The sequence below is a fragment of the Marmota flaviventris genome, chromosome 7, assembly GCF_047511675.1.
Source record: "Marmota flaviventris isolate mMarFla1 chromosome 7, mMarFla1.hap1, whole genome shotgun sequence".
NCBI lineage: Eukaryota > Metazoa > Chordata > Mammalia > Rodentia > Sciuridae > Marmota > Marmota flaviventris.
Window position 1 is genome coordinate 94,123,343 of NC_092504.1, and position 16,805 is coordinate 94,140,147.

General features: G+C 40.8%; 1 protein-coding gene across 1 annotated transcript in view; it reads left to right on the top strand.

The window, feature by feature from the left end:
* Nucleotides 1–547: 547 nt before the first annotated feature.
* Slc9b2 (solute carrier family 9 member B2) overlaps nucleotides 548–16,805 on the top strand; it is a 54,834-nt gene continuing 38,576 nt past the window's right edge. The window contains exon 1 of the mRNA XM_027935500.2: nucleotides 548–758. The gene's annotated coding sequence lies outside the window, so the exon portion shown is untranslated. The remainder of the gene's footprint in view (nucleotides 759–16,805) is intronic.

Consider the following 16,805-nt stretch of genomic DNA (forward strand, 5'->3'; position numbering starts at 1 on the left):
TAAAATCTGAATCAATACAGCAATAGGGCACGGGTTAAAGAAACGATGAACGCTACAAGACTTTTCTTTTTGTCATCTAAAGAAAAAAAAAATCTTGTTTTCCCACTGACTCAAGAAGACATTTCTGAATAGTACAACTACACAGTGGAGTCGAAATACAGAATTTAGAAGTTGCTTCAGGGAACCATAAGCAAGCAAAGGGCTGCGTGTCCCGCATTCCAGGCTCCTGCAAGAAACCGCGCTGCGCTTGGGGGCGCACGCACGCTGCCGACCCTTCCTAGGAGCTCCCCTGGGGAAACGCGCGCTGTGTCCGGGCTCCAGGGGGCGGTAGAACTCGCACGCTTTTTTTAGAACAAGCGACTGAAAGGCCGCAAGCTGAGGTTCCAGGTCCCAGGGCTGGCGGAGGGCCTCCTGCCACGGGCGGGGGGCGGAGCCACGCGCTGCGGAACCCGAAATCCCTCTAGGCGCGCCGGGAGGCGGCTGGCGAACCCCCCAGGCTTGCTCCTGAGCCTCCACCCGCGCGCTGGGCAGACCTTTTCCGGCTGTAACGCTGGGCGTGGGTGTGTGGGAAAGGCGGGGCTGCGGGTAATCAGCCCCAGGATTGGTTATCTGCAGCAGTGCCCGTGGGGCTACCTGGGGCCGTGCGCCCGCGACACCCAGTGCCCGCTGCCTAGACTGGGCCCCCGACCGCCGCCGCCCAGATGCTCAATTCCTAACGCGCCCGGCGAAGCGGGGTCACCTGCATCACAGCCTGCGGAGTGAGTAGCAGGGGAGAATACCGAGGGCAAAGAAACCCTCTCCGCCAAGTGATTCGTGTAGCTCTAGCGGAGCCCGCGATCCGGAGTGAGCGCCCAACACTTTCCGGTTGTGGGGTGTGTGTGTGTGTGTGTGTGTGTGTGTGTGTAGTGGGATTTTCCTCATTGTTTTTTAGTTGTCAAATCAACCAGAGGGTGTTGCTTCTGGTGGAGTAGGTTAGCACTCTCAAAGCGCTAAGCATCATCAGATCCCATTGCCTGGACCTGCTCAAAGCCGGTGGAAGCTGTGGCCTTTTGTTTATCAGGTATCAGCTTATCATCACACCCTTGTTATGTCACCCTAGACTCTGCTGTGATTTGTTGCACCAAAAGATTAGTGGCAGGAATCCTCCGGTTCCTTTAGCTTCCTAACAAGAAATCTATACCACTAGCAGACACAGAGCAGATGCCTTTGCCAAGTCAACTCCATTTTCTCACCCCTCCCTAATGGGCCTCCACTTGACAGTTATTGCTGCTACGCAGTACTCTGGTGGAATTCTAGTTTACTGTTTCTCTCAAAGTCAGGAATGAAACATCTATTCAGCAAATACCTGTGTGTCTTCTCTGCGCCAAACTGGCATATATTCTAGTATTTGAAGGTTTGTAGGATAATAACCCTGTTGATACATTTTCATCATTTTTTAGGACTTCAATAAAAGGTAATTATAGGATAAGAAGAATAGAATTAGTGATCCAGATCTAAATCCTAGGGCCTGTAGCTGCAGTTGCTAGGTGAATGTGAAAGGTGGCACTTGTCCATTCCTGTTTGCTTTTGCCTTCTTGTACAGCAGAACCTGAAAAAGCTAAGAAACATTCCCCCAGACTTCCTTTGAGATAGAGTTCTGGATAAAAATTAGGGTCTGGCAAGTAAACTTGCCTGATGTTTCTAAAGCAAGGAGAAGGTGAGGTAAAGGCCACCTTCCTGTTATTTGCAGCTGTTTTCTTTTTAATATTTTTTTTAGTTGTAGATGGACACAATATCCTTATTTATTTATTTGTATGTGGTGCTGAGGATCGAACCCAGTGCCTCACACATGTGAGGCAAGTACTCTGCCTCTGAGCCACAACCCCAGCCCCTGTAGCTGTTTTCTTCTGGCAAAAAAGTGCAGGAGATGCCAGTGTCCTGTCTTCAGAATTGTGGGTGTTGAGAGGCACTTACAGCAGCTGAGACACTCAGACTCAGTGTCACTGTGTTGAATCATCAGCCCTGTGGCTGTCAAGGGGCAATTGAGGGAAGTGGCAAGTACATTCTGTGTTTCCTGTCCAGATAGTTTCTAGATCCCAGCATATCTGGGTCACAACTTTAGTGGTGTTCTTGAACTCCAGAGGCCCTGTGTAGCTTCTTGATTATGGCAAAATTCCTTAATGGTTCAGTTACTAGTGTTGTAGAAATAATTCTTGGGGACCCAGCCTAGACCCTGCACTTTTAGCCCTTCCACAATCTCATGAACACCCAGTTCTCTGTGTACAATCTCTTTCTGCCTTAAATATCTGGAGTAGTTTCTGTCTTCTGCATTGACTCTGATTACTGTGCTTACTATGTATACTCTAAGAGTCACCTAACCCTAATCTCAGTTTCTTTAGATGGGAGGTAAAACCATGGGATTAGCTCCAGAGGCCTGTGGTGATTTGAATGTCTTCAGTTGGGCTTGACCCACTCCAGATGATGCCACAGATTCCACATTACTTATTACCTGCCTGGCTCCTGAAGTCATTTATTTGTTACCCACAGACCCTTGAAAGTCTCTTGCTTTACAAGTATAATGTGAAACATTTCTTCATTTGAAAATATTTACAGAATACAAGAGATTATTGACTATCTTGTTCATGGCCAAATATTTATTAGTCCTATTAGTGTGCTTCTGATTCTTGGTCAGCATAAAATTCTAGCGACAGAACACATTTTTCTTCTGGAGTAAAAAAAAAGATTTACAATTTTTTTACACAAAGCTTGGTAATACAGTACCAGGGAAGTGGAGTAGCCTGTGTATGCAATCATATAATGAGGGAGTGCTCTCAGTATTTTAGTCATGTGCTAAGGAAGCCACAATTATGATAAGTTCTGGAGTGTTTTTAATAACCTTTTAAAGTTATTAACTATGTCTTGCCAACATTATTGGATATGGAAAACAAAACACCCCAAAATAATGAGACCGGGGAGAAAGAAATAGAAAGGAAAGTCATACAATGATGACTTTCTCCTCTCCCAAGATAAGTCCTTCCCAGGTACTGGCCACAGGAGGGGAGACAGTGTCTCATCCAACCTAGAAGTGATAGTCTCTAGGAAATACTAATCTCTTTCAAGACAGTATACCTCTCCAGGTGCTGGCCACCAATCCCTAACTCAAGGACTCAAATTCCTGAGTGCCCAGTCTGGCATGCTCACTACATCACCCACAACCTATATAAGCCCAGTCCCCTCCTTTGTTTGGTGGCTCATTTTCCACCAGGAAAATGGGTCCATTCCCGTAGGTGTAGTCTGGTTCCTGATCAAAGGCTGAGCTGATTTTTGAAGTTTGCACCCAGCCCTGTCTCTTTGTTCTAACAAACATAATGAAAGCTCTTTATCTTTTAAAAAATCAATTCTCTAATTTGTTTTTCTGTGTCTTCTGTGAAGTTTGAATTTACCAGTGTCCCTTATCTGTGCTCTTCAGTGTACCATGTGCATGGGTGGCTTCCTTCTCAAAGGATATTTCATTAAAAGAAGACAGAGGAGCAGAAGGCATCTCTATGGACTCAATGAAGTACACTGTTTTAGGATTTGGGAGACATAGGCATTGTCTCCATCTTAAACAAGAAGAAACTTGTCCAGACTGATTTATGAATTTGCCTAAGCTAACCTGACTAGGAGGTAATAGCCCAAGAATGTATACTTAGTGTTTTCTTCTGACTGCTCAGATCACAAACATTTCTGTGTTCTAATTAATACAGATATACGTAGAATTCCCTATATGCACCTTCCTATTCATATTTTATTCTTTGCTCATATGGTTTCTCTGCCTGGAATGGTCTTCTATGGTTTCTTTACATGACCAAGTTATTTTCTAAGGCTTGTTTCCCACATATCCTGATGCATCCACCCCAGCCAAGCACAGCAATACCCTCTCCCCTCTGCACTTTTTACATCATAATTAAAGTACATAAGGCAACACCAGCTGCTATAACAGAAGAACTCCAAAATCTCAGTAACCAAACACAGCAAAAGTTTATTTCTCATGCAAGTAAAGTCCAAGCAGGAGTTCAGCTGGTGGACTTCTATTCAGTGATTCTGGAAGTCAAGATTCTTTTATATTATGGCTTTGCTATCTCCTAAGCACTTAAGAGTCCTTAGTTTCAGAAAATGGGAAAGAGAGGGGGATATGGAGAATTTCATGAAGGCTTCTTCTGGATGAATCCTAGAAATAGCACATTATTTTATGCCCACATCCCATTGGCCAGTCTACAGGTCACATGCCACACAAACCTATAAGGCAGACTGGGAAATGTTGACTCTGCCCAGGCAGCAGAGGAAACTAGTTTGTTGAACACATTATCAGTTTCTGTCCCTCCCTTAAAAAACAGAGACTGTATTTTATTCATTTTTATATCTCTTGTGCCTTACACACCATACAAACCCAGTAAAAGTTTAATTAACTTCATTGGTTGTTAACATATGCTAGCTAATATGCCTAAAACAGAAACTTGCCACACTTCATGTTGGTTGCTAAGGATTTATCTATATTGTAAGCTCTGAGTATAGGAACTATGTAAGGCTTTTCACTTCTGCATCACCAGAAGAAGAGCTAGAAATAACCAAAGCTTAATAAATGTTTGTTAAATGAATGAATAAGTTCTCAGAGAAAACAGGAGGGCATTTGTCAGCCAGAGGCAGTAGCATAAGCCTGTAAACCCAGCTATTCAGGAGGCTGAGGCAGGAGGATCATCAAGTTCAAGGTCAGCCTGAGCAACTTAAAATAGAAAGGGCTAAGCATGCGGCTCAGTGATAACACACTTGCCTGCCATGCCCTGGGCCCTAGGGTTCAATCTCCAGTACAATAAATAAATAAATATATGTTTTAAAAGGAGTCTGTTGTTGCAAAGTTAGGAAATACTATTTGAGAAGATGACATTTGAGTTAGATTTTGAAAGACCACTAGAATTTTACAAGTTATAGTTAAAGCAAGAAATGAAATGAAACTTACAAGTAGTTAAAGTAAGAAATGAAACATTGTTTTTGTTGTTTCAGGAATAGGCATTTAAAAATAACCAAATATTTACATGCCCAACTTTTTTCATTCAGTATTCAAATATTACAATTGAACTTTGGGAATGAAGGAGGGAAAAACTATATATAATCTTACAGTTGATATAATTTCTATTGACTAAAAACTTTGAAATTGTTTTTTTAGTCCCTGAAATGTTATTTCCTGCAGTTTTTAGAAGTAACAATGCAAAGGCAGTGTTCTAATCAGTCATCCTTTAAGAAGATTTTGCAATGTGTTAAGCTAAAAGTTCCTCATTGCTGCCTCTGATCAGAGTATCTTAGAGTTGCTTTTGAATCAAAATCACCTTTTGTACTACTTTGACTTTGGCTGTAGTGACAGGACTTTTGGCCAAAAGTCCCTTAAAAAATAAAAATTTACTTTTCTCACACAAGATGTCTGGAGGTAAGTGGGTCTGTGTTAGCTTTTTTTCATCGCTGTTAACAAAGTGCCCAACAAGAACAGCTTATAGAAGGAAAAGTTTATTTTGGTTCATAGTTCCAAAGGTTTAATTCATGGTGGGCTGACTCCATCGCTCTGGCCCCAAGATGAGGCAGAACATCATGGCAGAAGTGTATGGTGAAGGAGTGCTGAGGAATTCATGGAGGCCAGGACGCACAGAGAGAGGAAAATGGGCCATGGGAAAAGCACCCAGTGACCCACCTCCTCCAACTATACCTCACCTTTCTATAGTTACCATTCAAATTAGGATGGACTAATTAGGGTAGGTACAGTTCTCATAGTCTAATCATTTCACCTCTGACCATTCCTGCATTAACATGGGAGTTTTGGGGGACAACTTATATCCAAACCGTAGAGTGTCCAAGGTTTGTTTAAAAATTCAATGGTGTCCTAGCCCTTGGTTGCTTTCTATGATTAGCTAATTCTCATTTTTTTTTATTAATCAATAATAGTTGCTAGAGTTCAAAGAAATACAGTCCTCATCCATAACCCAAACTTCCCAACCTCGCCACACATATGTATTTAATAACAAAAGGAGAGATTTTTCCTTTTCTTTTTATTAAGAAGGAAAATCTTACCATTGACCCCCAGTAGCTTTGCCTATAAATTACACTAGCAAAAAATGAATCAAGCTTAGCCCTAAATCAACAACTGGCAAAGAGGAATGTTGTTACAGAGGTTGATTTAGGTCAATACTGATTTTATCACCAAAGCCAAGGAAGGGACATACTGTCAAACCTGAACACGTAGTTTTTAGGTAGGCATTAAGTTATGTCTTCTACACTTCCGCAGATTAAATCTTTGGAGATTTTTACTTCAGTAGACCTAAAAGTAATATTTTATACTTTCAAAAAATTACATTGCTCTTTATGGGGAGACAAAATAGGAAGAAAAGCAATTACTGGGCCCCTTCTTACCTTGGGATAGTTGCACTGGATTCATATTTCATTATACAGTGTTTTTCTTCAAGAAGAGCCAACCAAAGCAATAGATTAATTAAGTAAATAGCATAGTGGTTGTATTCCTTTGGCAATGCTGTGGTTGACACACCTGAAGCTTTTAGATAAGGTCATTCTCATTCAGGAAAACATTCTTCGTCATTTCAATAATTGTCAAGGAAAGTTTTAAGCCCTCCTCTGTGGCCTGTGAATTCCTCACTGCTGAGTAGGACTCCTTTTGAGAGCATTGACCTGAGTTAAGCAAAGTCCAGAAACTGCAATGTTTGTTCATGTAGAAATCCTGTATGAGCCTGAGAACCCATGCTTTCAACACACGAATGGGTAAACCCCACAGGTGGGAGATTGTTATTATTGTGGTCATTAGATAATATTCAATGACCGATCATAGTGATGCTCTTTTAAATGCATGAATATACTACACAGAGTATTCCAGCAATGCCTTCGTCCATTCCTGTTGCTCTGGTAAAATATCACGAATTGTATAATTCACAAATACAGTAATAGAAATGTATTGCTCACAGTTCTTGAGGCTGGAAATTCCAAGATTATGGTGCCTACAGGTTTCGTGTCTGGTAGGGGTTTGCAAGATGGTGCTTTCTTGATGCATCCTCACAGGGAGGAAGGGATGAACACTGGCCTGGCCGAAGGGGAAGAGCAAAAGGCACTACACTGCTCTTTTCAAACTCTTTTATAAGATGTTTTAGTCAGCTTTTTCATCATTGTGACCAAAATAAATGATGAGAGCAATGTAGAAGAGGAAAAATTTATTTCAGCTCACAGTTTCAAGTCCAGGGTTGGCTAACTCCATAGCTCTGGGCCTGAGGTGACACAGAACATCATGGTAGAAGGGTGTGGCAGAGAAAAACAGTTCAGGACATGGCAACCAGGAAGGAGAGAGAGAGAGAGAGAGAGAGAGAAGAAGAAGAAGAAGAAGAAGAAGAAGAAGAAGAAGAAGAAGAAGAAGAAGAAGAAGAAGAAGAAGAAGAAGAAGAAGAAGAAGAAGAAGAGGAGGGGAGGGGAGGGGAGGGGAGGGGAGGGGAGGGGAGGGGAGGGGAGGGGAGGGGAGAAGAGAAGAGGAGAGAAAGGGTATACTCCACTCACCAGGGACAAACTGTATACCCCAAAGGCACAACCCAAGTGACCTACTTCCTGTAGCCACTCCCTACCTGCCTACAGTTACTGCCCAGTAAATCCAGTGTATTAATCCACTGATAGGGTTACACCTTTCAATCTAACCATTTCACCTCTGAAAATTCTTGCATTGTCCCACATATGAACTTTGGGGGGATACCTCATATCTAAACCATAACATAAGAACACTAGTCCCATTCATGAGGGTGAAATGCTCATGACTTACTTGCCAAAAGGCCCCATCTCTTAACTGTCCCTTGAGGGTTAATTTCCAACATGAACTTTGGAGGGACACACACATTCAAACAATAGCAAGCAATATATGTAAGTGCTTGGTAAGATTACCTATCAAATGTCATCCTATCCATATGACAAGAAATAACAAAGAGTAACCCGTCTTTATCCTGCAGCAATCTGTCAGTCATAATTGAATTGATAGCAAAAAGTATATTTTACTTGCCTGAGACCCTACACACATTTGCAAGCTGATTATTCCTTTATATCTTCTAGAATATTATGGAAGGCATTATTAAACATTTATATCGGTAAAATAAACTAAAAAATATAACACTCATTTAACAAATACCTCCTTTATGAGCAAGCATATTTATAGAAGTGGTTTTCAAAGTATGCTTCACTTGCCAAGAGAACAAGGAGTGAACCAGCAAGAATCCTGCAGCTCCAACTTTATCTGTTCCACTTGTTGAATTTAAGATAATATATCATTTGATGAATTTTTTTACTTTAAAAACAAATATTTGAAAATTATTTCTGTAAAAGATTCTAGGCTTTTCCCCACCTTCTTTGAAAATCACAAACACAAGAAATGACCTTAAACTGTGTGAGGTGAAATTATCTCAAATCACCAGAATGTTTCTATGAAAAAAATTAAAGAAAACCATATTATTTTCTTTTCTCTAAAGCTTTAAGAATTATATGGATTCCCTTTTTAAATGTAATTTTATTGTAAAGGATCTTAACAATATCTAATTGTAGAAAGTAAAAATTGGAATTCCAACTATTCTATTTCCCTACTCAAGTCTGTGCTAACAGACTTGTTTCTTTCTGTTTATTTACATACATGTGCCTACATAGAACTGATTTTGTTCTTTACCTAAGTGCATTTTTTTTTCAAATGTGAAGGTAAAAACAGTTTATTTCGATTTCACAGCTCTATAATTTTGGTGGCATATGTCCCTTATATTGAAAATAAAGTTCAAATTAAGCCAAGATAGTTTCCAAGTATCTGAATTAGTCCCATAGGAAATTCTGGTTATTAGGTATGCTAAAGAAGAGCATGAGGGCTGGGGTTGTGGCTTAGTGATAGAGTGCTCTCCTAGCATACATGAGGCTCTGGGTTCAATCCTCAGCACCACATAAAAATAAAATAAAGATATTGTGTCCACCTAAAATTAAAATAAATAAATAACTAAAAAAGAGGAGCATGAATGGCCAACAGCCTTTGCAAATATTTTTAGAAAATGCTTGACCTACTAGCCTTCAAGCAAATGGATAATTACAACAGTCTTAATAGTCAAGTTGCTTGGCTTGGATCAGACTTCACACTTCTATTGAAATTTGTATTTGAACTGTAGACCTTCATTAAATTCATCTTATTTACTGAATTTATGAGATCTATAAAATTTTGCCTTTAGTAGCTGAATAAATTTTTTCTAATATAATTAAAAGATTGTTTATCTTTCTCAGTGATGCAATATCTTGATTGGGAAGCTTCTGTGTATAGGTACTTTTAATGTTTAAGTAAAAGGTAACTTGCCTTCCTAGTTCTCAGTATAATTATCCAATACACAAAAGTCTTTCAAAGTATCTCAGTTTAACTGAAATTTAAAAAACAAAAACCTCCTTGATTCTGAAAATCTTAAGGCATACCTGAGTGACAAGTAATCAGTCAGTTAACTAATAATTTGGAGGATGTAAACAGTATTTGTCATGAGACACAATATTTATTTTGTCACCAACATTGTACAACTTAAATGGATTTATAACTTTTAGCTTATAATAAACTATAACATTCTGGAATGGTTTAGATAAGGTCTCTGAAAGGCCCATAGGTTAAGGATGTGGTTGCTGCTATTGGGAGGTAATGGAACCTTCAGGAAGCAGGATCTGGTGGGAGGAAGTTGATTTTCTGGGAGTGTGCCATTGAAGGGTGTGTTAGTCAGCTGTGATCAAAATACCTGACAAGAACAAGTTAGAGGAGGCTCACAATTTCAGAGGTTCATTCCATGGTCAGATGACTTTATTGCTCTGGGGCAGAGTAGAGGCAGAACATCATAGCAGAACAGCATAGCAGAGAAGCATCCCTGTACTTATGGTGGCCAGGAAACAGAGAAAGACAGGGAAAGGTGCTACAAGGAAGATGAACACCTGAAGGTGTTCTATCTCCAGTGACCTACCTCCTCCAGCTATGCCCCACCTGCCTACATTTACCACCCAGTACAGAAATCCTTTCAAATTATTAATTTTTCAAATGGATTAATCCACTTATTAGGTTATAGCTCTAATAATTTAATAATTTCACCTCTGAACATTCCTGCATTAACACAGGAACTTTTGTAGGACACCTCAGATCCAAAACATAACAAAAAATAAATTGGAAACCTAGGGCCTTATTCTCCCTCTTGTTGTTTTTGGGACACCATGAGGTTAACAGGCCTCCTCTGCCATAGTTCCTACCATGAAGCACTTTGTTGCCTGTGGTGCACCACCCGTAAAGCTACTTGAGTGGTCTTTTACTCAGGACTGAGCCATGGGGGACTTAGTTCTCTCTTGGGAAAGAGGATCCTGGCATTCCTGTGTGTAGACTGCCCAAGGTGTGAAATCTCTGCCCTTGCTCTACCAATGGGACAGCTCTGGTAGCTCTGAAATTGGGCATGACCCATTGCATTTGGACAGCCCATCTCCTGCCTCATTTGGTGAAGAACATTCTGTAAAAAACCTTTGAAGTTCCCCTGTGTAAATAAACCAAAGGCGGGCTCATTCTGTCTCTCTTCCCAGTGTGGAAGCGGGACCTCTAAAGTCGTAGAGCCCTCCCACCCTCACTTTTCAAAATCACTTCCATGGTGTGTGGTTTCTTCGCAGCTTCTTTTTCTTAGCTTAATTTCACAGCCAGCCCACCTCACACAGAGGAAGCCCAAATTCTATCACCCACATGGGACATGGGCGAGAGTTGCCACAGTCCCAAACTTCTGAAACCCTATGTCAGAATAATCTTTTCAAGTTGATCATCTTAGGTATTTCCTCACAATGACAGAAAGCTGACTCACACATTGGTAACTATGGGAAAGAGTAAAGCTGAAGATAATAGAAAGTAGAAAATAAAAATATTGATATTTGCTTTTGAATGTGTTTTCAAACATAGTTAAATATTTTGATATATAGAGACAAATATATGTATATATGTGTATGATTTTAAATAAAACATTGTAGCAGAGACTATGAAAAATACAATGCACTTGTTTGGTAGAAATTACATGAAGTTGAAGATATAGATTAAAGTGTTATGCTCGAATTTGGGACCCCCAAAAGACCACCAGAGACCAAGATCGAAGTAAGCAGCAAAGAGGTGTTTATTGCGAGCTAGCTTGGTCCTCCGCATGCACAGCAACTGGTGACACTGAGAGACCCCAAGCCCAGGGTTTGCAGCAGTTTTATACACTCTTTGGGGAAGGCAGGGACTTCACATACATCATAGCATCTCTTAGCAAATCATCACACACCACAGGCAAATCATAAAACAACTCTAAAACATGATTAGCACATTGACTGGCGGGAACAAGTTGGGTAAGGGTGATTAGTTAGTACAAGAGGGGGATTCGTTTGAACTGATTGGTTTAGGCCACGAGGGGAGTACTGCTGAACTACATGGTTTCCCAGCATGTTATCAACCACCATAAACTACTGGGGGGTCATCTGGCATTCCAGGTATTTTCCCTGTCTCAAGCTGATTGGTGGTTGCTAGGGGGTTGCTATGGGCCCTCACCTAGCCTGACTGAGTCAGGGACACCTGGCATCACAGATCTCTCCTGTTATTTGCAGACAAACCACTCAGCAGTGTGGGTATGTGCCTAGGAGTGCTCTGTGGGTCTTTCCAAGGACACGGGTCACGCCAGCTTCCTTGGACAGGCTTTGCTCTGAGGTAGAGGCTGGTTTTTCATTTCCCCCTTTGTCTGGAAACTTGGGAACCAATCATGGTTCCCTCAGTTGGAGAACTATTTGGGCAGGCTCTATAACTTGGTAAACAGTAACCCTCAGGGGACAGTCTTCAACTTCCAAGACTCACTCAAAATTGGCCTCCTAGATCCAACCCGACTGGATTTACCTATCTACACTGTCTATTTCTGGCTTCATTCCCCCCTCTAATTTTAGTAACTCCTTGTTGCTGTAAGGAGAAGGGACGACGGCTCATTCTGGCTGCTTCAGAGCTGAAAGGGGGTGTCAAACGTGAGGGGGCTCAATGACATGGGGGACGACATAGGGGACGTGTGAGTTTCCTTTTAGAAGTCAGTTCCATTTGAAGTCTGGTTGGGGAAAAACAGGTTGTCATCTGGGGATGGATGCTTCTATGAGAGAAACAAAAGCCATGAGTACTGAATAAATGTTGCAGCAGCTGGAACATGTCACTGTATAGAAGTTCCCTCACCAGGCTTTAACATCCCCAGTTATCAGGACTGTAAGCATAACATTTAACTTTTAGTGTTACAGATGTCCTTCCCCATAAGATATAGTTTAATAATTGAATGTCATCTGATCTTGTAAAACTCCTTTACTAGTATGACCTCTGTGTCTAATAGAGAAACTTTTAATTCTGTTACTTAGGGCTGCATAATCATACTAGCAAACACCAAGCCTACCTGTGTAGGTTAGGAATATCTGTAGGCCTTAAACTAAAAACTACTCTGGCAGTTCCTTTTGATAGTTATCAGGCATTCCTGCCTAAGAATCTCTTTTGTAGCCTCCAGTCTTACTTATTCTTGGGGGCTAATACAATGTGTATACCTTAAGTTGCGTTCAACTATTATTATTATTTAAAATGCCCAGGAATAGCTGTGTTTTGGTTTTAACTGTCTTTGCTAAGTGTTTAAGATGAAGCAAGTCAAACTGACTTTTGTTTCTATCTATTGTTAACAGTCAGCTGAGTTTCCATGGGAATCCTGGGGGAACTTTACAGCAGCTTCTCAGTTCTGCTCGTGCCATTTGCGCTAGGATGGGTCCAGGTCTTGCTTGACCATATGGCTTCCCTTGGAAGCAACAGGGATGTCTCCCTTCTCCGATGACCCTCCTCTTCGTAGCAAATGCATTGATTGACTTTCTGTTTTCCAGTGGTCTCATTAATCTCCCTGATCAGGAGGTTATGTGGCCCAGAGTTGCAAAGCTCTTTAGAGAAGGCCCCTGTTCCCTGGATTCAGACTGACTCAGAGGGCAAGAGCCAAATATTGGTTTTCTTGGCCCTTTTAATTTAACTTTAATTTTAAAACTTAATCTTAAACATCCAGCAAATAAATTTCAACAGCCTTATATTAAGAGTACTGGGCTTTAATGTTTTTCTCTCTATCCTGTAGGTGATAACTCATTATCTTAAATCAACCCAGGTTGTGTGTTCTTAAAGCAGTACCTCTGCAAAACATTAACAGGCAATCTTTAGACCATTTATAAGAAAACTACAAAACAAAATTAACACGAGTAAAAACATTTAGTTCATGTAATAGCTATCTTGAACTTTGGCAGAGTTATACATTATAATCCCCTGTTTGAGATCCTAGTAATCTTGGAAAAAAAAAAACTTTTGGACACAACTTTAAATGTACTGAAATCTGGCCTACTTCTTTCGTAATCATTCTCACATGTAGTAAGATGGCACACAGAGCCTTATCTCAGGTAAGGTGGGGCTCTTCATAAATCTTAAGTAAAGTGCTCTAGTTCTGAAGCTGATCTTTGCTTTTTAAACATCATTTTATAAAGCTTACATAAATTGTTGCTCAAGTTCACATGAATATTAGCTAACACAATATAATATCACATCTAAAACATGAATTAAATAAAGGCTGAAAGCTTTTAACCTTTTGTAGAAAAAGTAGCAAAGTACTTTTGTGTTTTACAATATTAACCTTTACACAGATTAAGCTCTCATTAACTTAAAAATAAATACATTTAAATTGTACCCCAGTGTAAAAAGTAGCATAAAACTTTACATATCCTATTGATAACAGGTCCAGTTATAGAACATCAAATGATATAAATAAATCTCCAATATGTTTTTCTTTTAAGCCTAAAATTACTATACAACTTTAGAACACCAGCTTGATATAATGCTCTTTTAAAGCTTCTACCTTACAGACTTGTATACCTGGAAGATAGGAATACATTAATAGCACCACAATTACACTGATGTTTTTATATTAACCAAGTTTAGCTCTTAAAGAAATAACATATTACAATATTGCAAAATAACCGTTGTTGTTTAACCATAGTTGTAAAATTTTAATTTCTTTAAGATTACTTGCTCAAAAAACTTACACATATAACCAACTTACACAGACCTTCTTTATCACTTACTTAAACCCTCTTATTTACTTAATCACATAGACTCTCTTATCAAGAAACACATTTTCCTTCTATTAAATCCATTCCTAGAACCTTCTAATTTCTCTTTTCCATCTGTTAACCTCCTTTTCTGTTCACATTTTGAAACAATCCTTGTAAATTTCTGAATTTAGGCAGATTATTTCATAGACATCAACATTTTATTAGTTTTTTTTTTTTTTTTTTGATCACCTAGGAAAAACTTATAAGCTTAATTTTAAAGACATCTTTACTTTCATCTGTTTACCCAATTTAAGTTGAACCATTTAAATCATGTGAATCAAAGATATTTGAATCCATTTTTTTTAATTTTTCATGAGCGCTCTATATATCTGCCAATGTTCATAAAGACATCATTATTTTCATCTGTTGACAACACATAACCAGGTGTGCACACATAACATCAGAGTAAAGGCCTTGTAGCTTTTCACAGGTGAAATCTCCATTGCAATGTTTAAAAACTCCACAGTTGATATCAACACATTATTGCCCATGTCTTAAAGGGCCAGAAACAGATACCAAAGAAAGACACAGGACAGAGAGACTGAGGGGAGCTCCAGACTATGGCTGACAGACAAGAACTTTTAAAACAGACCACATAAGAGAAAAATCTCCCCAAGTTTCTAACTCCCATTTAATTATGACTCCCACACCAGTGGCACCATAGATGTCCAGATGTTCTCACAGAGGGGAAACCAGAAGTGTAAAATCAAGGGTCTCGGTGTGGCGATTTTACTGCATTCAGTGTCCCTTTTCTTTTTAAGTAGACAGAGATGGAGCAATCCTTACAGTACATGGAAGGAAGGAGGGAGTTCCCCAAAGCAAAAGGAGCTTTGGCAGCTGCTGGGAGTCCCTCAGTCCCTCCTTTTACTTACAGGATTAGCTCCTTTGGTTAGGTCTGATCCCAGGCACGCTGGCATATCTCCTAACTTTCCAGTAGCCGGCTCTCAAAAGTTAATCCTCCGCTTGCAGTTATTTGGAGTGCTAGACTTCCCCAAGAAAGCAGAGTGGGGGCTCCTCTAGAGTCCCCTCTGGGGTGCCAAAATTTGTGACTGAAAGTTCGGTTCCTGTCCTCAAAGCCAATTAATGTCAATTTAATAATGAGGACAGGGTTTTGAGAAAAAGAAAAAGAGAGATATTCAGTTCTTAGATCCCCAGCAGGCATTTCCCTCTGCTGTGGGTGCTCTCAAGCCAACTACGGGAAGAAAAGAAAATATTGCTTCCCTAGTCCCATTTAACAAAGGGGAACAAAGTTTATCAAAGTTCTTTAAAACACAGCTAAAAGGGGTGTAAAACATGAGAACAGAAAAGCTGGTGGTTCTATTGACTTTTGGTCCCTTACAGGGAAGCAGGAGAAGAATACCAGGGACATTTTCAGGCTAAAATTTAGCTAAAGTTACCTCCACACAGCTAAGGCAGATCGGAACTTGAGACTCTGCATCTGTCCCAAGTAAAACAATGCCATCACACTTAACAGAGACATAGACAAAAAGACACACAAAGATGCAGATTCCCTTTTCAGATTGTCGACAAAAATGGAAGTGGGGTGCCGGCCCCAAGCCAACTGGGGCCTTCCCTTCAGACAAACAGATTGGGGAGCATCCCCCTCAGATTGGGTCTGACGGCCCCAGATAGGGAGATTAGTTCCCTTGCCAGGGTGTTGGGGGTGGAGGTGGACAGGACAATAAAAACAAACACACATAACACAAAATTCGCAGCATCATGGATTGCTACCCAGAAACTAAAAGCAGAGGCGGACCGCGGATCCGTCAGCTACAAAATACTTTACCAAATACTTCACAAAATGCTTTACTAAAGGCAATCCGCTCAGAACCCAGAAAGGGGCTGGGGACGTCTCCCACAAACCCCGTCGGCTGCCCTGCAGTGCGTCCACCTGGACCTTTTGCTGACCACACAACACAGAACCAGAACCTGTAGGCAACCAGAGTACAGAAACTTACAGATCGGCAATGCCTTTACTTACCAGCCGGGTTTTCATCACCTCTCGATCGGAGTGTCTGGGTAGGCTTATAAGGGGGATCCCAGACAAGTCCCCATCTCTTATGCTTGAATTCAGGACCCCCAAAAGACCACCAGAGACCAAGATCGATGTAAGCAGCAAGGAGGTGTTTATTGCGAGCTAGCTCAGTCCTCCGTGCACACAGCAACTGGTGACACTGAGAGGCCCCAGCCCAGGGTTTGCAGCAGTTTTATACACTCTTTGGGGAAGGCAGGGACCCCCACATACATCATAGCATCTCTTAGCAAATCATCACACACCTCGGGAAAATAATAAAAAACAACTCTAAAATATGATTAGCACATTGACTGGCGGGAACAAGTTGGGTAAGGGTGATTGGTTAGTACAAGAGGGGGATTCGTTTGAACTGATTGGTTTAGGCCACGAAGGGAGTACGTGCTGAACTACATGGTTTCCCAGTATGTTATCAACCACCATAAATTACTGGGAGGGTCATCTGGCATCCCAGGTATTTTCCTGGTCTCATGCTGATTGGTGGCTGCTAGGGGGTTGCTATGGGTCCCCACCTAGCCTGACTGAGTCAGGGACACCTGGCATCACAGATCTCTCCTGTTATTTGCAGACAAACAACTCA